Here is an 18,928-nt window from a genome sequence, read left to right as displayed (position 1 = left end):
CTAAACATCACCATCCATTCGAACCTCAACAGCCAGATCCGAGTAGCCCAAGAAGAGGCTCTCAATGAGAAGAACATACCTTATGAATACTTGAATATTCTCGTCTCTAAATTCGTGGTTAGGGAGTCTGGACTCCGATGTTATGCCAGAAGAATTTGGGTACCTCGTTATGGAGATCTACGAAGCCTTATACTAGATGAAGCCCACAAGTTGAGATATTCGACTCATCCAGGAGCGGGTAAAATGTACCATGATCTCAAGGAACAGTATTGGTGGCCCAATCTTAAGAAGGATGTTGCAACGTATGTTGGTAAGTGTTTGACTTGTTCGAAAGTTAAGGCCGAACATCAGATGCCTTCTGGGTTACTTCAGCAACCGAAAATCCCGCAATGGAAGTGGGAAAGGATAACAATGGATTTCATTACAAAGCTACCAAAGACAGTGGGCGGATACGATACCATCTGGGTTATTGTTGACCATCTTACTAAATCTGCACACTTCTTAGCCATGAAGGAAACTGATACGATGGAGAGACTCGCTCAATTATACATAAAAGAGGTTGTATCTCATCATGGTGTACCTTTATCGATTATCTCAGATCGCAATCCCCGTTTTGCTTCTAGATTTTGGCGTTCTTTGCAAGAAGCCTTAGGAACTCGTCTCGACATGAGCACTGCTTACCACCCGCAGACCGACAGTCAGAAACTTTGGAGGACATGTTGCGTGCATGTGTCATTGATTTCGAAAAGGCTTGGGAAAGGCATTTGCCGTTAGCCGAATTCTCTTACAACAACAGCTATCATTCGAGTATTAATGCCGCACCTTTTGAAGCGTTGTATGGCCGTAAGTGCCGTTCTCCTATTTGTTGGGCCGAGTTAGGCGAAACGCAAATCACCGAACCCGAGATAGTCCATGAAACAACTGAGAAGATTGTCCAAATTCAAGCGAGACTCAAGACGGCCCGTGATCGCCAAAAGAGTTATGCAGAACTTAAACGTAAAGACTTCGAATTCAATGTGGGTGATCGTGTTATGTTGAAAGTCGCACCTTGAAAAGGTGTAATTCATTTTGGAAAACGTGGGAAACTCAATCCGCGATACATTGGTCCTTTCGAAATTCTGGAGCGTGTTGGACCCGTTGCTTACCGTTTGGATCTTCCAACTCAATTGAGCTCAGTTCATCCTACCTTTCATGTATCGAATTTGAAGAAGTGCCTTGCTCCATCGGAATTTGTCATACCACTGGAGGAACTTACAATTGATGACAAACACCACTTCGTGGAAGAGCCTGTCGAAATTATGGACCGTGAGGTCAAAGTTTTGAAACACAACAGGATTCCGATCGTCCGAGTCCGATGGAATGCCAAACGAGGACCTGAGTTTACCTGGGAGTGAGAGGATCAAATGATGCAGAAGTATCCTCACCTTTTCCCGGCTCCTCTATCTCCCTCAGCTTAAAATTTTAGGACAAAATTTTCTTTAACAGGTGGGTAATGTAACGACCCTGGTTTTTCCAACTTTTATTAATAACATTTATTATTAATACTTGCGCTTTAATTAACTAATGCAAGTAGTTAATTACTTGGGCTTTTTATTTATTTGTTGATTACTTGGACTTGGGCTCATGTTAATGAACTTGGAAGCCCACCCTACTTATCTTAATGGACTAGTTGAGAGCCCAACACATTACTAGTAACTTATTAAGTTTAAACAAGACTAATTAGTGAGATGAGAAGACTTGTTACTAGCATACTTACACCTCTTTCCCATGCCATTTAACTTTAATACCATTTTGAGCTTTCACCATTCTCCCACATTTGAAAGTTAGCTTTTGAACTTTCCTCTTTGATGCTTAAACCGTCGACTTTGGGGATGGCATGGGGAGTTCCATTTTTCAATTTTTTGTTACATATTTACAAGTGTTACTACCTCATTTCTTCACACACACATACTTACACTTTCTCTCATCTTTTTCTCTCAAAACTTGGTAAGTAATAAACCTTGTTCTTCTTCTTTTTTCTTGTTCCAAAACAGTATACAATCATCATCATCTCAATTACTTCTTGTCGTTGTTTGTTGTTGTTAAAGATCAAGTTTTCTAACTTGTATCTTCATGTAATCTTGGTTACTTCCATCCTTTGTTTGATGAAGAACCAAGAACAAGGATCTAAACTTGTTAGTTTATGGTTCTACACTTAAATGTTTTAAAGATCTAAAAGTTCATAAGTTTCATTATCATACATGTGTTCATGTTTTGTAGACTTAAATCCTAAGATCCAAACTTTGATTTGAATCTTCTTAAGTATGAAATAAACATGAACATAATACTTGTAACTTTAGTTTAATTCTTTCTTTTGTAAGTACTTTAAAGTTGTGATGTTGTTAATTTGGTCAAGTATTACTAGTTAATATTGATCTCATTTTTCTTGAACTAAAGTTAACTTTGTAAGTTCAAGAACATGGAAGTATAACTTTCTAGTTATAACTTCATATACTTATGATAAATCTAAGTTCTATAGCTTATGGTCTTCTAATTTTGTTATAAACAAGAGCTTATAAGCTTACATACATTTTACAAGATTAAAATCTAAGTTTCATAACTTATGGTTTCATTAAAGTGTAGATCCAAGTTTTATAACTTGAGGTTTAACTTAAGAACACTAGATCTAGACTTTCTAGTCTAGGATCTTTAAGATCTAACTAAGATCTAAGTTCTACAACTTAACATCTTGTTTATTTAGTTTACTTTCAAGTTTATAGCTTTATATTATTATTAGAACTCATGTAGGTGTCGGATCTAAGATCTTGATGTAACTTTGGTTCATCAAACTACTTACAACACTTAAATGAGTTGTGCTACATATCTTAGACATACATAGTGTTATGATGGTCAAAACTTGGTGAAGATGATGCAAACCCATCAACGAGTTGTACACTTAAAGCTACAAGCATCAAGGATGAGAACCGTGATGAGCATCAAGCACCAAGAACCCACCGGAACACCTTACCTACTATTTTCTGGGTCTGATCATTAACCTGGGCTACTGGAAAAGTTAATTTCCAGATTGTTCGGTTCGATTAGATGACTTTTCGTTTAAGACTCGTCTTAATCCGTATTAGGACCCCGAAGTTGTATAGTGTTAATGTGAACATGCTTAAGTGAAGGTTCCTTAGAAGAGAGCTATATAAGGAACCTAAGTAGTCCTAATTAGATAGCCATTGCATTGTAACCGAGTTCTAGAAGCTGTGGAATGTAATTTTACCGATTCTTTCTAGTACCGAGTCTCCTTCTTACTTACCGAATCTCATTCTATCTTATCATTTCTCTCAATCTCAACATGATCTGACCTATCATTTGGTATCAGAGCTTCCAGGGAGTGATACTACATCACTATATCGATCCAGAGATTGTAGATTACAGAATCTGAGCACTCTTGGTAGATTGTATCAGATTCGGTATAATCGAATTTGATAATCTGACGTTCAGATTCTTGTGATAAGTTCAGCGAAGGTGTATTAGGTCTATTAGAAAGAGTTTTGATCATCATTACAGCTTTTTAACTTCAATTATGGAGAATCAAGTTGATTTTTAGAGTTCGTGGCTAAAACTCTCGGTATTACTTAATTCAAGCTTGATTCTAGATTATTGTGAAGATTTAAAGATTCAGTTGTGTCCGTGAGGTGTTAATTCACATTTCTGACGGTTCAATTTCTTCATTTCTTCAATTTTTGAAGATTTGATCAACACTCGGTATCGTAACCGTCATACCGAGTCTGCTTTATTACTGGAAATTCATCTTAAGTGTTGCAGATTATTGTGTGATTGTGATTCTATCACATTCGATTTGATAATACGCAGCTAATTGGTGTGGTTTGAGAAAGGATTCGTTTAAATTTCTAAGTCTTAGACTTAGACTCGGTATTGTCAACTGCTATAGTTGACATTCGGTCTCTCCTGGATCTTCGATATAATTGATATTCTGTTTGTTACTAACTTGTTTTTTTGTGCAGCAAGGTTACCGAATCTAATTCAAAGGAATTGGATTGTGTTTACACATATTTGGTTACAGAATCTAACTACCGAGTCAGTTACCGAACCAGAATCTCGGTTTCATTTAATTCTTTGGTTTTAAGTGTTCTGAGGCTTCAAGTTGTGTGGTTACCGAATCCATACCGAATCTGGGTGTGTTACTTGTGATTCTTATCAGTTTCTGATACAGAATCTGGTTTACCGAATAGTTACCGAATCTGCTACAGTACCGAACCACTTACCTAGTCTGCTACAGTACCGAATCTTTACCGAATCTGACATTTTTGTTAGATTTTATTGAACCCTTGTCCTAGATTGTGTTTAATACCGAATCTATACTGAATCTACCTTAATTTAAGATATCTACTCAAGATACTCTTATTATTGGATCAGATTCCTGACCTCCAATGTTGTTTGATGGCAAGTACACTCAGTGGCTTCATCGTATCACTCAGTACATAGACTATAAGGGTGAGAAGCTAAACACATATGGGCTTCTTTAAGAGATGGTCCAGTTGCAGAGTTTCATTTGGATACTGGTATGCCAATTCCAGTCTGTGAACTTTCTGGTGATAGATTTGAAAGAGCTCAGGGTGACATAGCGGCTAAGAATATTGTCATGCAAGCTATCCCATATGAGCTATTTGAAAATGTTGATAGCAACACTACTGCAAAAGATATATGGGATGAAATCAAATGACAACAAGAAGGTTATGACATGTCAGACGTTACTAAATTGAATAAGGCTCTGGGATTCTATGAAGATTTCAAGCAGGAACCAGAAGAGCAACTCAAGGATACCTACCGTCGTTTCAATGGTGTTCTCAATGAGTTGAAAAGGTGTAAAATTATAAAGGTTAATGCAGAAGTCAACATGAAATTCCTCAAAAAGCTCAATGCTTATTGGCTTCCTTATGGAACCATTGTTCGATCAACCAAAGAGATTGACAAGATGACCATTCATGAGCTTGTTGGAGTGCTTATGCATTATCAACCTGAAATGTCTAAACTTCAAGAGGGAAGGAAAGAGGTGTCTCCAAGTGATCCTCTTGCTTTAATTGCCAAAAGGAAGAGCAAATCATCCACTTCTTCTAAGAGTTTGTCCAAGAAAGTTCTTGTTGAAGAATCCTCTGATTCTGATGACTTGAATCTTTCTGATATTGATGATTCTCATCTTGACTTAGTCAAAATGGCCGCCATGTTCACTAAGGCCTTGAACAAACACAAGTTCAAAGGTAAATCAAGCAATCAACGCAAAAACTATTCGTCTTCCTCCTACTACAAGAAACCTGATCAACCCAAACAACAACAACAACGTGCTGATAATTCCAAGAAGGAAGATTCAATTTGTTTCAATCGTGGTAAGGCTGGGCATTACTCTCGTGAATGCAAGATGCCTAAGAAAAAGGATGCTGCTTACTACAAGAAGAACATGTTGATGGAAAAGATTGTGGAAACTGGAGGAGAGCTGAAACCGGTTGATGATACTTGGTTTAACTGGACTGATGAATCAGATTCAGAGGTGGATCATGCAAATGTTTGCAAAGTGACTAAGCTCATAAAGGCTAAAGAAGCATCAGAGAATTCTGACTCAACATCTGACGATGATGAGGTACAATCAACTGTAATCTCACCTGATTTTATAAAAATTCAAAATGACTTGATGAAGAATCTGGTCTCAATGTCAAAAGAAGTTAAAGGCTTAAAATCTAAAAACAAGGTTTTAAAAGATAAAATCAAACTAAATGAGACCAGACCTTCTTCATCTAAATTGCAATCAGATGTGCAAAGATTGACACTCCAACTCAGCTCTACGGAAACTGAGTTGGAAGATCATAAAAAGAGTATCCATCCGATTAAAGTTGAACGAACTGATTATCGTCTAAAATCGGAACGACTTGCAGAAAAAGTTCAATTCTTAGAAAAAGATCTTTCTGATTTAAAAAACCAACATGAACCCACACTTTCAAAGCTAAACAAGAAAATTATTCATTTGGAAAATGCCATAATTGAGAAAGACACTGAAATTTCGTCATTGTCAAAAGAGTATGTTCTAATGAAAGCTCAACTTGCTCGATATGAGGAAAAACTCTATCGCAAAGAGCAATCTAAAGCTATCATTGATATGGAACTTTCAAAACAAACAATTTTCATGAACAGACCAAAAACGATTCATGGTGAAAAGTGGGGGTTGGGTTATGAAGATCCTAAGATCTTAGATGAAGCTTCCAAAAAGATTCCAGGACTATATCATTCTGATTATTTTCAAGCTGGTTTACCATATCATTTTGTGCATGCTTCTGATGCTGATTTTGATGATATTATTGCTAATCGCAAATCTAAAAAATACCATCAAATTAGCTTAATGTATGAGAAAATTAATGCTAAAATGGGTAAATCACATCCTGATTTCTTGAAGGAACTCATTGAAACTGAAAAGAATGTGAAATGTGCTGATTATGTGCCTAAACGTAGATTGGTTTATATTCCTACACTCATGCTAGAGAAATACATTTTAATGCTTGAGAATGAACTGTTTAACAAACCTAGTTCTAGCATTATCACCATAGATGAAGTGTTTGATGAACCAACTTTTGATGTGAAACCAATTTTACTGGCCTTAATTGCATGTCCAGATGATGTTTTCCGTGAAGACCTAGCACATGAACTAACTGTCTTCTTTGAGACAGATTCTCTAGATCAAAATCCTTTAGATGCAAAAGTAGAACCTCACGATGAACCGAACATGGAACCTTTGATAGATTTTGAAAGTCAACTTGATCCTTTGCATGATTATTATTTACATTTACCTACTGTACGTAATTTGAATCATATAGTAGCTCAACTTGAACAGGAGAATATTGACTTACAACTTAAGTGCCAATCATTAGAACACATGCTTGCTTTATGTGATAAGTTGCCTTCACTGCCTAAGAAAGAATGTACTTATGCTTTTAAAGAGGGTGAAGTGATAGTTTCTGCTGAAGAATTATGTCTTGAGATTAAAAGCTTAAAACAAAAGATAATTCAACTGAAACAGGCTAACACACTTAAGCAATCGTCTAATGTTGCAACCAATGTGCTTGAATGTATTGGTGGGATTGCTAAGAAGGGGAATGGTACAACAACATCTAAGGATGCAAAACCCATTACTATTCTTAAAAATCCTCTACGTTCTCAATTTGGCAATCGTGTTTCAAAAGTGGTTCCAACAACTCAATATGTTGTCAAAAAGGTTCATTCTCTCGATGGTTCTGTGTTAACTGAAAAGATTCCTATGATTCCAATGTCAAAAACTTCAAAAGTGAGTCTTTTAAAGAGATCGGTTAAGTCCACACAACACACAAGTCCTAAACCTGATTTAAGTGAGTATGATGCAAAAGAACGTAAAATCAAATTGGAAATTTTGCAAAATCAATCATCTCATGAGTCAACTGAAAAGTTTGGACGTCTAACTAACAAAGGTGTTTTCCGTGTCACAGGTTATAATTCAAACTTGAATTACAAGTCTGTATGGGTTCCTAAGTCAACGCCTAAGAAAGTAGCAAACAAACCAACGATATCTGCTAGTCGATCTAGGAAGTCATCACATGTATTTCGATTTTCTTCTGTGAACAAAACATCTACATGGAATAAGTTGTGTGTTAAGACTTCTGATATTGATGTAAAACCTGATATTACGTATGATGCTTCATGTAATGTGGTTTTAAATGATGCTTTATAGTCTAAACTACATGTTGCATTACGTGATTATTTCATCGTTGATCCAAAGTTTATTGTTAATCCAAAGTTTATTGCCGGTACTAACCGAAAAGGACCCAAGAAACTTTGGGTACCTAAACTCTAGGAAATTAACATTTACAGGGTTTCGATGTCTGTGTTTAGTATATCGATTCCGGTTGTTCTCGACACATGACGGGCGATAAATCCTTGCTTGTCAACTTCATTGACAAATTTCTAGGGACGGTTACATTTGGAAATGATGAGATTGCAGCGATCACGGGTTACAGAGATTATGTGCAAAATGGCATAACAATCAAACGGGTTTCATATGTTGAGGGTTTGGGGTGCAGTTTATTTAGTGTGAGCCAATTCTGCGATGGAGATCTCAAAGTTCTGTTTGAACGACGACAATGCTCGGTGCAATCCACCGAAGGAAATGATCTTCTTGTTGGTAAACGTTGTGCTTCACTATATACTATTGATCTCAATGATGCACCATCACATGCAACCATGTGTTTGGCTACTCGTTCTACAAAAGAAAATTCCTGGTTATGGCATCATCGGATGTCACACTTGCATTACAAGGGTATCAATCGACTAGTCTTTAAAGACTTAGTTGATGGTATTCCAACCTTTCAATATGATAAGCATCATGTGTGTCCATCATGTGCAATGGGTAAGCTGAAATGGACTAATCATCCGCTTAAGCAAAACCCCAGTACTTCATCGACTTTGCAATTATTGCATATGGACTTATGTGGACCCATGCGTATTTCTAGCCTCGGTGGCCGGAAACATGTGCTTGTCATTGTAGATGACTATATCCGATTCACATGGATTTTTCTTATGAGAACTAAGTCAGAAACCCCCGCCATTATCATTGAGTTCATTAAAAAGACTCAACGCTCTTTTAACAAACATGTTAAGAGCATTCGAACTGATAATGAGACGGAATTTAAGAATGACCTGCTTGATAGTTATTTGAAAGACCAAGGCATTGAACATCAGTTCTCTGCTGCTCGAACCCCCAACAGAATGGAGTAGTCGAACGATGTAATCGTACGTTGTGCGAAGCAGCTCGAACGATGCTTGCTTACTCCAAACTACCTCCAAAAATGTGGGGGGAGGCCATTACAACTGCATGCTATACCCAGAATCGTTGTATTGTTATAAATGCTTTGATAAAACTCCGTATGAGTTGCTATATGGTAGACGCCCGAATGTCAAATATTTCTGTATTTTTGGTTGTATATGCTATGTGCTTAACGATTTTGACAGCCTTGGAAAGTTTGATCCTCATGGCGATCAGGCCATATTTCTTGGTTATTCTTCGAACAAAGTTGCTTATCGTGTCTATCACAAACGGACAAAGACGATTAAAGAAAGCATAAATGTCAAGTTCGATGAATTTTCGGGAATGGCTTATGAACAAATCAGTTCAAAACCCGATCCTAACCTGACGACCACTTCTTCCGCGCAAAACTCAATTTTCTCGAAGAAGGGTGTTCCTACGGTAACAACAGAGGAACTAGATCTTTTGTTTGACAATCTTTATGCTCCTCAACGTGATTCAAATGTTAATGCCGTATCTGCAACACCAACTCAATCTTCTACAGTGGAGACTCAACCAAGTCTCTTTGATGAAGAATCAACACAACCTGATTCACCTGTTGTTTCTTCATCCTCCCTCCCTCCTCCTACTGATAATCTTGAATCAATTCAGGATTCATCAAATGATACAACTCCAGTTGTTTCTCCAGATACTCAAATGCATCCATTAGAAAGTGTTACATCAGAACAAGCGGATCAAGACTCAACGTCAACAACGGTTGATGTTTCAATGGATACCACTGATATACATCCACTTCCACATAACAATCGATGGACTAAAAGTCATCCAATAGATCTTATCATTGGTGATGCTTCTGCTCCTGTCTCAACTCGACGGGCTACTCGGAATATGTGTTTATATACTACCTTTCTTAGTAAGATTGAACCAACTACGGTTGTTCAAGCTTTACTAGATCCAAACTGGGTGGTAGCAATACAAGAAGAGATCAATCAATTTGAAAGATTAAAAGTTTGGCGCTTAGTTCCAAGACCAAAGGGTCAACGACCAATAGGGGTGAAGTGGATTTTCAAAAACAAAAAGGATTCTAATGGAATTGTGGTTCGAAATAAGGCACGTCTTGTGGCCAAGGGATACCGACAACAAGAGGGCATTGATTATGATGAAACGTTTGCTCCGGTTGCAAGGATTGAGGCTATTCGTCTTTTTTTTTGCATTTGCTTCTCACATGAAGTTCACGGTGTTTCAAATGGATGTCAAAACTGCTTTTCTAAATGGTCATCTTCAAGAGGAAGTTTATGTCGATCAACCAGAAGGCTTTATCGATCCCATTCATCCAAACCACGTATATTTCTTGGAGAAAGCTTTATATGGTCTAAAGCAAGCACGGCGTGCATGGTACGAGACCTTGACGAAGTATTTACTGGACAACGGCTTTTCTCGTGGAACAATTGATACAACGCTCTTCATCCATAAAAACCACGGTCACATTCTCTTGGTTCAAATTTACGTTGATGACATTATTTTTGGTTCCACGTTCCCTGCCTTATGCAAAGAATTTGGTGACCTTATGGCCAGTAAATTCGAAATAAGCATGCTTGACCAGCTCAATTTCTTCTTGGGGTTACAAGTTAAACAATTACCAAACGGAATTTTTCTCAGTCAAACAAAGTATATCAATGATATGCTAAAACGTTTTAAAATGACTGAATTAAAACCAATGACAACCCCAATGAGGAAATTGCTGGATGCTGATACAAATGGGGAACCCTTTGATGTTACGCTTTATAGAAGCATGGTTGGATCATTAATGTACTTAACTGCGAGCAGACCTGACATTACACTTGCTGTAACGGTCTGTGCTCGCTTTCAATCAAACCCTAAGAAATCACACTCCAAAGCAGTGGTTAGAATTTTTCAATACCTAAAAGGTACACCTAACCTTAGAATCTGGTGTCCTCATGGATCCGATTTCAATCTCACTGCTTATACAGATGCTGATCATGGCGGTTGCCATGTTGATAGAAAAAGCACATCTGGATCAATTCAGATGTTGGGAAATAGATTAGTCGGTTGGTCTTCCAAAAAGCAGAACTGTGTGTCTTTATCAACAGTTGAGTCTGAGTATATTGCTGCAGCTCACTATTGTTCACAAGTTCTGTGGATGCAAATTCAACTTTTGGACTATGGCTTTAAGATTTCTAAGACTCCAATTTACTGTGATTCACAAAGTACTATTGCAATTACAAGCAACCCGGTCCAGCACTCTAAGACTAAACACATAGATATCCGTTATCATTTCATTAAGGACCATGTAGAAAAAGGATATGTAGAGTTATACTTTGTGCCTACCAAAGTGCAATTAGCTGACATGTTCACTAAGCCCTTAGATGAACTTAGGCTAAAGTTCTTGATTAAAGAGATTGGCATGGTAGAATATAGTGCTTAACATTCATTAGTTCTTTTGGGACTTATACTCGGGATCTTGTGTTAAGGGGGAGTGTCTAATTTCTAGGGGGAGCAAATGATTCATTTTGCTTTAGATTCCTTATTTCAAGGGGGAGCTTTTGTTTCAATGGTTACAAAAAAGGGGATGTAACTAATTAATATCATATTTTAAGGTGGAGTAAACTCATTTTCTTGGGATTAATTCAAAATGCTAATTTACTTACAAAGCATATCACATTTTGAGGGGGAGAAAATGGGAGAAAATGAGAAAATGAAAAGAAAATTTGTTTTTCAAAAGTGAATTCATAAAATTTTATTTTAAATTCTGAAAGAATTCATTATGGCTTGTATACATCTCAGTATGCAACCTGTTTTAACAATTGGTATCACTAAAAATTTGTACTTTGTATATAATTCAAAGTTCTTTTAAGTACAAATCTTGTTTTGAGAAAATACATAAAAATTGAAAAAGATAAAATCCAAAAATATTTGTATTTTACTGAATAAATGCTATTTTTAGCATTATACCGAGTCGGACAACAAACAGTACAGATTCGGTAAGTTCAAATTTTTCAAAAATTGTCTCAGAAATATTTTTCATAAAAGGATTGAAATGCATATTGAGAGAAAAAGTCAATTTGTCAAGATTTGAAGTTAAATTGATAAAGTTTTCAAAAGTGGACTGTATTCGGTATATAAGGCCCATTCTGTAAAGCTCATTCGGTATTTTATCTTCGGTATCTATAAAAGGAGGGTCAAAGTCAAACTTACTCTCTTACTGTTATTAATTACCTACCGAGTCTGAATTGATTATACCTAATCTGCCTAATCTACCGAGTCCGTCCTTCTGTATCTTCAAATCTTTGGTAAATGTTCATTTTAATCAATGTTTAAGATACATAATTGTAGATCTGAGATAATTAAGTGATTATCAACCAGAAAAGATCAAAAATAACTGGATTTTGACTGTTAATTTTGAAATTTTGTTGATTATACCAAGTCTGAGTCGTATTCTATTAATCTCTGATTAAAATCAATTGATTTGGAAAATCAACATGAAATTAAGTCTAGTCTGTGTTAAATTAGTTGATCTATCATTTGACTGAGTCTAATTACATGTTTAATTGATTGTTTGATAGATTCTGTATCTACCGAATGTGTTCTATCTACAGTACCGAGTCTGTTCATACAATTAACATGTTATTCTGATTTTCTTTAAGTGGTTAATTGATTAAGGTTGTGATCTTACATGATATGTGATAGAATATGCATGTTTGAGTGACTTTCTGTTAATATTTGAAGATACCGAATCTGTTCTTATCTTGATACCGAGTCTGACATTTGGTACCTTGAACTTTTCTGATTTTTATCTTCAAACACTTAACATGTTTATTCTAGATCTTTTGAATATGAAAACTCAAGCTTATTTGGTTACCGAATCTCAAGTTTTCATGACTACCGAATCTGCTTGAATTGTGCTTTAAAAATGACTAAGTGTTGTTCTGATTCTTTGTGTCATATAATTGACTTTGCATGATGAATTTGTATTATGATGAATATCATATGAATGTCATGGTTGTCAATTACTTGTTTATATTTGGAATAAATGTTTTTTATATCTTAGAAAAATCATAAAAATTGTAAAATTTGAAAAATATAAAAAGGTTTTCAAAGGAAATAAGAATAGAGATATGTGCTTTATGATAACATGTTGTGGTCTTCTATTTCTTATTTATACAGCTAAATGGCGAACAATCACTTTATCAACTCTGAAACCAACATTCTTTGCAATTACTGGACTGCAATTCTAGAGAGGCATACTTTATGGCCTGCTCTGAGCTCAACAGTTAGTGTGCTAGAAACAGACTTGGATTTTCTGAACAGATCAATCAGATTTATGGAGGCTACACAACCAAATGCTACTAATCCACAGGGAGAACCAGCCAGATTTGAATTTAGGCTGAGGGGAGTTCAAGGATACAGAAGTATCACTAAAGCAGACTTCAGGAGGATATTCAGACTTCCTCTTGTACAGAATGCTCCTGCCTTTCCTGCTACACAGCAGATGATGTCTTCAATTTTTGATCTTGGATATGTTGGAGCAACTAATGTTCCACCAGCTAAGTTTCAAAAGAAATATCTGCACTCCAGGTGGTATGTGATCTTCTCGATCATCAACAGATGCTTGTTGATGACAATGAGTGGATCTGATAGCTTAACTGTGCCAATGCTCAGACTGTTCTACTCATTCACAAGAGTAGAGAATCCTGATTATGCAGAACTAATATGGGATTTGGTTCAGGCTCAGGTTGAAAAGCCAAGGGGGTCTTATATCCCTTGCGAAAGGTTTTTCTGTATCTTTATCCATGATGCTATAACTGCTTGCATAAATGCAAATATTGTTGTACCAGGTACGCATGGATTACAGATAAAACGCTTTGGGGAGTTAAAGATGAATACTCCGGTGATTTCTAACAATCAATTCACTGCGCCAATTCCAAATTGGCTAGTGAGGCTAGCTGAACCCCAAGACGCTCGTATGCGTTCTTATTTTGAGGCTGTAGGAATACCTCTCCCGAACCCGGTGCAACAAGAACAAGTTGAACCAGCCGCGGTTCCAGCCCCAGAGGTTGTAGAGGAACCTGTAGTTCAACCACCCGGGCCAGCTAATCCTCCACTTAGGGTAAACCTCAAACGATCTAGGGTAACACACAGTGCTCAACTCATGAGGATCATGGAACCTAGTCCACTTAGGATTGAACCTACCCTGTCAACTACACCCGAGGAAACCAGTGACACCGATTCATCAGCAACTGAATCATCTCCAGAACATTCTCCTAAGAGAACACGATATATGCCTGATGAGATGATTCAGACTCCGCCAACCTTACGAGTAACTAGATCTAGGACTTCGACTCCTATCATTCGCCAAACAGTTACTCCAACCATTGGTGATACGGATCAAGACTTAGAGCTCAATAGGTCACCTTCACCCATTTCTGTATCACATCCAAAAATAACAGTAAGCCCTACACTAAATGAAGCGCAAGCTTCGGTAGGCAAGAGAGCTGAAAGCAAGGATGGTAAAAAGACCACTAAGCCCATCCAATCTAAACAGGACTTAACAATAAATCTCACTAAGCAAGGTGCTTCAGCATCTAACGAAGTAAAGTCTTCCTCTGCAGTAAAGTCTGCGTTGACTCAATCGATTGAGGAACCTCAATCATTGAAGTCCAGAACGGCCGAAGGGGAGCCGAAAAATCTTGAAAAGGTACCCTGTGTATCGGCTGGAAATCCTCTTGTGCCTCAACGTACAACAGGGTCTGGAGGTCCGGCTTATCTTGATGAGGGAGATCTGCCGCGTCCCATGGGAACGAATCAACATGACAATCCTTCGGGATATTTATCAGACTCCCAGCAGACTGTTCCTTTGGTTCAAGAAATTTATCCTCTGGTTTAAACCACTTCTCATCCGGACTCTGAAACTCAGAGTCTGGGGGAAAAGTCCTTAACTGAAAGAGATGTGCGACCTCATGGTATATCAATGATTTCAGGAGTCGGGGATTTAATCTCCGCGAGAGCTAAACCGACGCGTAGTTTTGTTAATCTGTCAGAGTCCCATGAGACTAAAGTCATGGAGGCGGGTGATTCAATCAAATCTTCGCCGGTGGCAACTCCGGTTGTTGCCCAACCTCCATCAGAAGGGGATATCACGAATCTGACTAGTAGTAAGTACAGCCCTACATATAAGAATAATACCATACAATCATCCTTACCTGCCCTCACGGAAACTCACACACTTCCACCGACATCGCCTTCAACAGATGCTGCTACTGCTGCTGTTCCTTTAGTTACTTTACCACCATCACCACTGTATTCACCAAATTATTATGATGCTTTGGAGCAAGAATATTTCAGTCGTATGTTTTCTAGAATTAGTATTGATGTTCTTCGACGTACTTCGCTTCAAGCAATGTTTCGCGCTCGATTACGACATCCACTTACTTCTTGCTCTTCTCTGAACCCTCACCGTGATGATGAACATGACGATTCTGATCCTCAGAATAGCCATGAGGGGGAGACATGAGTAGATGGTGAGTTCTCAACGGTGAATATTTCATATAGGGGTGGTGTTGTGAGGTCTACAGCAGCTTCTCCAGCTCAACAGGTTCATACTCATGATGATATTGATAACAGGGAACATGAGCAAGTCATAATTCCAATTATTCATTCTGAGGCTGATAGTGGACCGGTTGATGAGGATTTGAACTTAAGTGATTATTATCTTGAAGAAACAGATGATGATGGGTTTGTCATTCTAAGCAAGTTATCTACAGTATCATCTATTCCAGAAGATGTAGAAATTGTGACTAAGGAGAATCCCAATCCAGCAACGGAAAGTGATGTCAAAATGGATTCTTCTGATGGAGATGAGGAGAATCTCTATGTTAATCCAAATGACAATGACATCTTTGATCATATTGAAGATGATAATGTTCCTACAGACGATACGACAAATCCTACTGATCATTCATCAAGTTCAAATCCAACAGATACAAATGAGAGTTCAACTTCTGGTACTTCTACTTCAAGTGAAACAGTGAATTCAAGTTTCAAATACAACCACAGTATATTCTTCAAGAATCGAGATCAAAGACTGGTATTGGGAGTTGAACATGATTTCATAACACTATGAAACACATTCATCGAGGAAAATTCTTATAAGATCTTCCGCATCAACGAAACGCCAAGAAGTAAAAGGTTTACCTATATAAGTTCACGATTGCTTCCTGCTAATGAAAGAAACTGGTATGAGTTCATGTGGAGGAAACATATCAACAAAGATGAAGATGATTTGTGGCTTCAAAGGAAGTTTCGTATAACAGAGGTGTTAAAGATTACTCGAGTCGGAGTAGAAATAAGTGAGAAAAGAGACGTCATCAGTCAGTTCCATGTTATTATAAAAGATGAGAAGGAATACAAGTTCACAGAAGCTGATTTTCAGATTCTTGATATGCTTGATATCATTCACATCTACAACTACCTCAGCATCATCACCAATAGACCTTTTGCTAAATTTCAAGCATTGGAAGCAGTGAAAAGATATATGATAGAGGCAATTGAACTGATGAGACGTGAAGATTTTCAAATTGGTCTCGAAGCTAATAGGAAAAAGATTCGAATAACTTGTCCGAATCAATTTACAGAGGGACTAAAGGACATGAGAATGTTTCAAATGCAATTCGAACCCGAAGGGTTTGTATTTGTGAATTCTCAAAAGGAAAAGGTGTTCATCCGTACTGAAGAGTTAAATAAATATTCAGATGGTACACTCAAGGCTGCACTGAAGTATCTCAAAATACATCAAAGAAAGTTTGATGACAATGACATGAAAATGGGTCTTGGAGAGTTCATAAAGCACATCAGAGATTGTCTGAAGCTCCGGGTCCGTACAAGACAATTTGAGATTCTTCGTGGTCAAAGAAAAAGAAGGTATTTCAAAGAAATGGATGAATATCCATTACATGAGGGAGATCCAAGAAAAGCGTGGGGCGTCTGGAAACCGTCTAAACAAATTTCAGAAAATCAAGTTGAAGTTTCAAAACCAGATGGCACACGATGGAAACTAACGTTTGGACCTCTCAAGATTACACAATAGGATTATATTGTAAATTTCACATTTAACACTAAGGGGGAGATTGTTAGGACCCCGAAGTTGTATAGTGTTAATGTAAAACATGCTTAAGTGAAGGTTCCTTAGAAGAGGGCTATATAAGGAACCTAAGTAGTCCTAATTAGATAGCCATTGCATTGTAACCGAGTTCTAGAAGCTGTGGAATGTAATTTTACCGATTCTCTCTAGTACCGAGTCTCCTTCTTACTTACCGAATATTATTCTATCTTATCATTTCTCTCAATCTCAACATGATCTGACCTATCAATCTGATTTACGGTTTAGGATTTATGGCCATCCGAAAGTCACTATGTCCTTTTAACGTTGTGATGAAAATTCTGACCTACTCGCACTTAAACCGTCGCCATGGTCAAACGAAGACGAGTTTGGTTCTGGAATTTTTACAGCAACTAAGGGACTCATATACAGAGCCATGGCCACTGGTCTCACTTCATTTCAGTTTGTATAGAGGCCGTGGCGACTGAACGAAGTCAGCTTTTGTTTCAAACCTTATTCTTGAATGAAACTTACTTTATACTTTTTGTTTGATGATGAATGATGATGATACTTAAGACCTAATTTACATACTTTTAAACCTTTGGGACGATTTACTGACTTAGTAACTTTTGACTTAGGTTGAGGACCTTTTCGGACAAACTACTTGCTTACTTTCCCGAATCAACTTTACTACTTTTCACTGTGAGTTATAGCATCCCTTTTTATTCTAACTATTTTGGGACTGAGAATGCATGAGTGTTTTACGTTTTACATACTAGGCACGAGTACTTAAACTTTATATATGTGTGTGTTATACAACGGCATAAACTTTCCCCTTAGCTCGGTAACGTTTAGTCATTGGTTTTTGAACCAGCGAACGCGAATCTTAGATATGGATCCATAGGGTTTGACATCCCCACCCGGGCTAGTCGCGCTAGCATTTAACGGGTGTTTAATACTTTGTAAACATACGCACTCACCAAGTGTACTTTTAGGGGGTTATAAACGTTAAGTTAGTTACCAAGTGCCCACGGTTGAACATATACTTTTCATAATGTTTTGAAATACGAAATCTCGTGGCCTACCTTACATTACTGTTATACTTAAACTATAGCTCACCAACATTCGTGTTGACATTTTTAAGCATGTTTTTATTAGGTTCTTAAGGTTTGCTTGCTTCCGCTGTACTAGTCATGCTTTGTAGACACCAGCTGCGCTTATTAGAGATGTCACGGCATGAAACGTTTAATTTGCATTCAAAACTATGTTAATTTTAAAACAACGGATTTGTAACGACCTACGGGTCACGTACTATTATTTTTGATTGCTATTCGTAGAAGCATACTTTCGGATGTTAAACATTTGACGTTGGTTAAAACGTCACATTTTATCATGAATGCAAACTTATTTTGAAACAGCATATAGTGTTTGACCTTGTAATGATCCTGTTGTTGATGGTCCGTACATGTTGATTTAGTACGAGGTGTCACAGATAATTCTGAACTTCCCGTAATCATCTCCTCTGAATTATCTAAACATAAAAAGGAGCAAATTTTAGAAGTTTTGAAGAAACATAAAAAGGCTTTCGCCTGGAAAACCTCCGATATTCCGGGAATTGACCTCACCTTATGTACTCATAAAATTCTGTTATAAGAAAACACAAAACATGTAATTCAAAGACAAAGACGTTTAAATCCTAATATGGCTGAAGTAGTAAAAAAGAAAGTTTTAAAACTATTAGACGCAAGAATGATTTATCCTATATCTGATAGCCAATGGGTTAGCCCAGTACAGTGTGTCCCTAAAAAGGGAGGAACCACTGTTGTCCTAAACGAAAATAATGAATTAATTCCAACTCGAACTGTTACCAGTTGGCGAGTTTGCATAGATTACCGTAAACTAAAAGAAGCAACTCGAAAAGATCATTTTTCACTTCGATTTATTGATCAAATGATTGAAAGATTAGCTGGAAAAGAATATTATTGTTT

This window comes from Rutidosis leptorrhynchoides, chromosome 5, assembly GCF_046630445.1.
Source record: "Rutidosis leptorrhynchoides isolate AG116_Rl617_1_P2 chromosome 5, CSIRO_AGI_Rlap_v1, whole genome shotgun sequence".
NCBI lineage: Eukaryota > Viridiplantae > Streptophyta > Magnoliopsida > Asterales > Asteraceae > Rutidosis > Rutidosis leptorrhynchoides.
The sequence above is the reverse complement of the archived record's forward strand: the minus strand, read 5'-3'. Positions refer to the sequence as shown.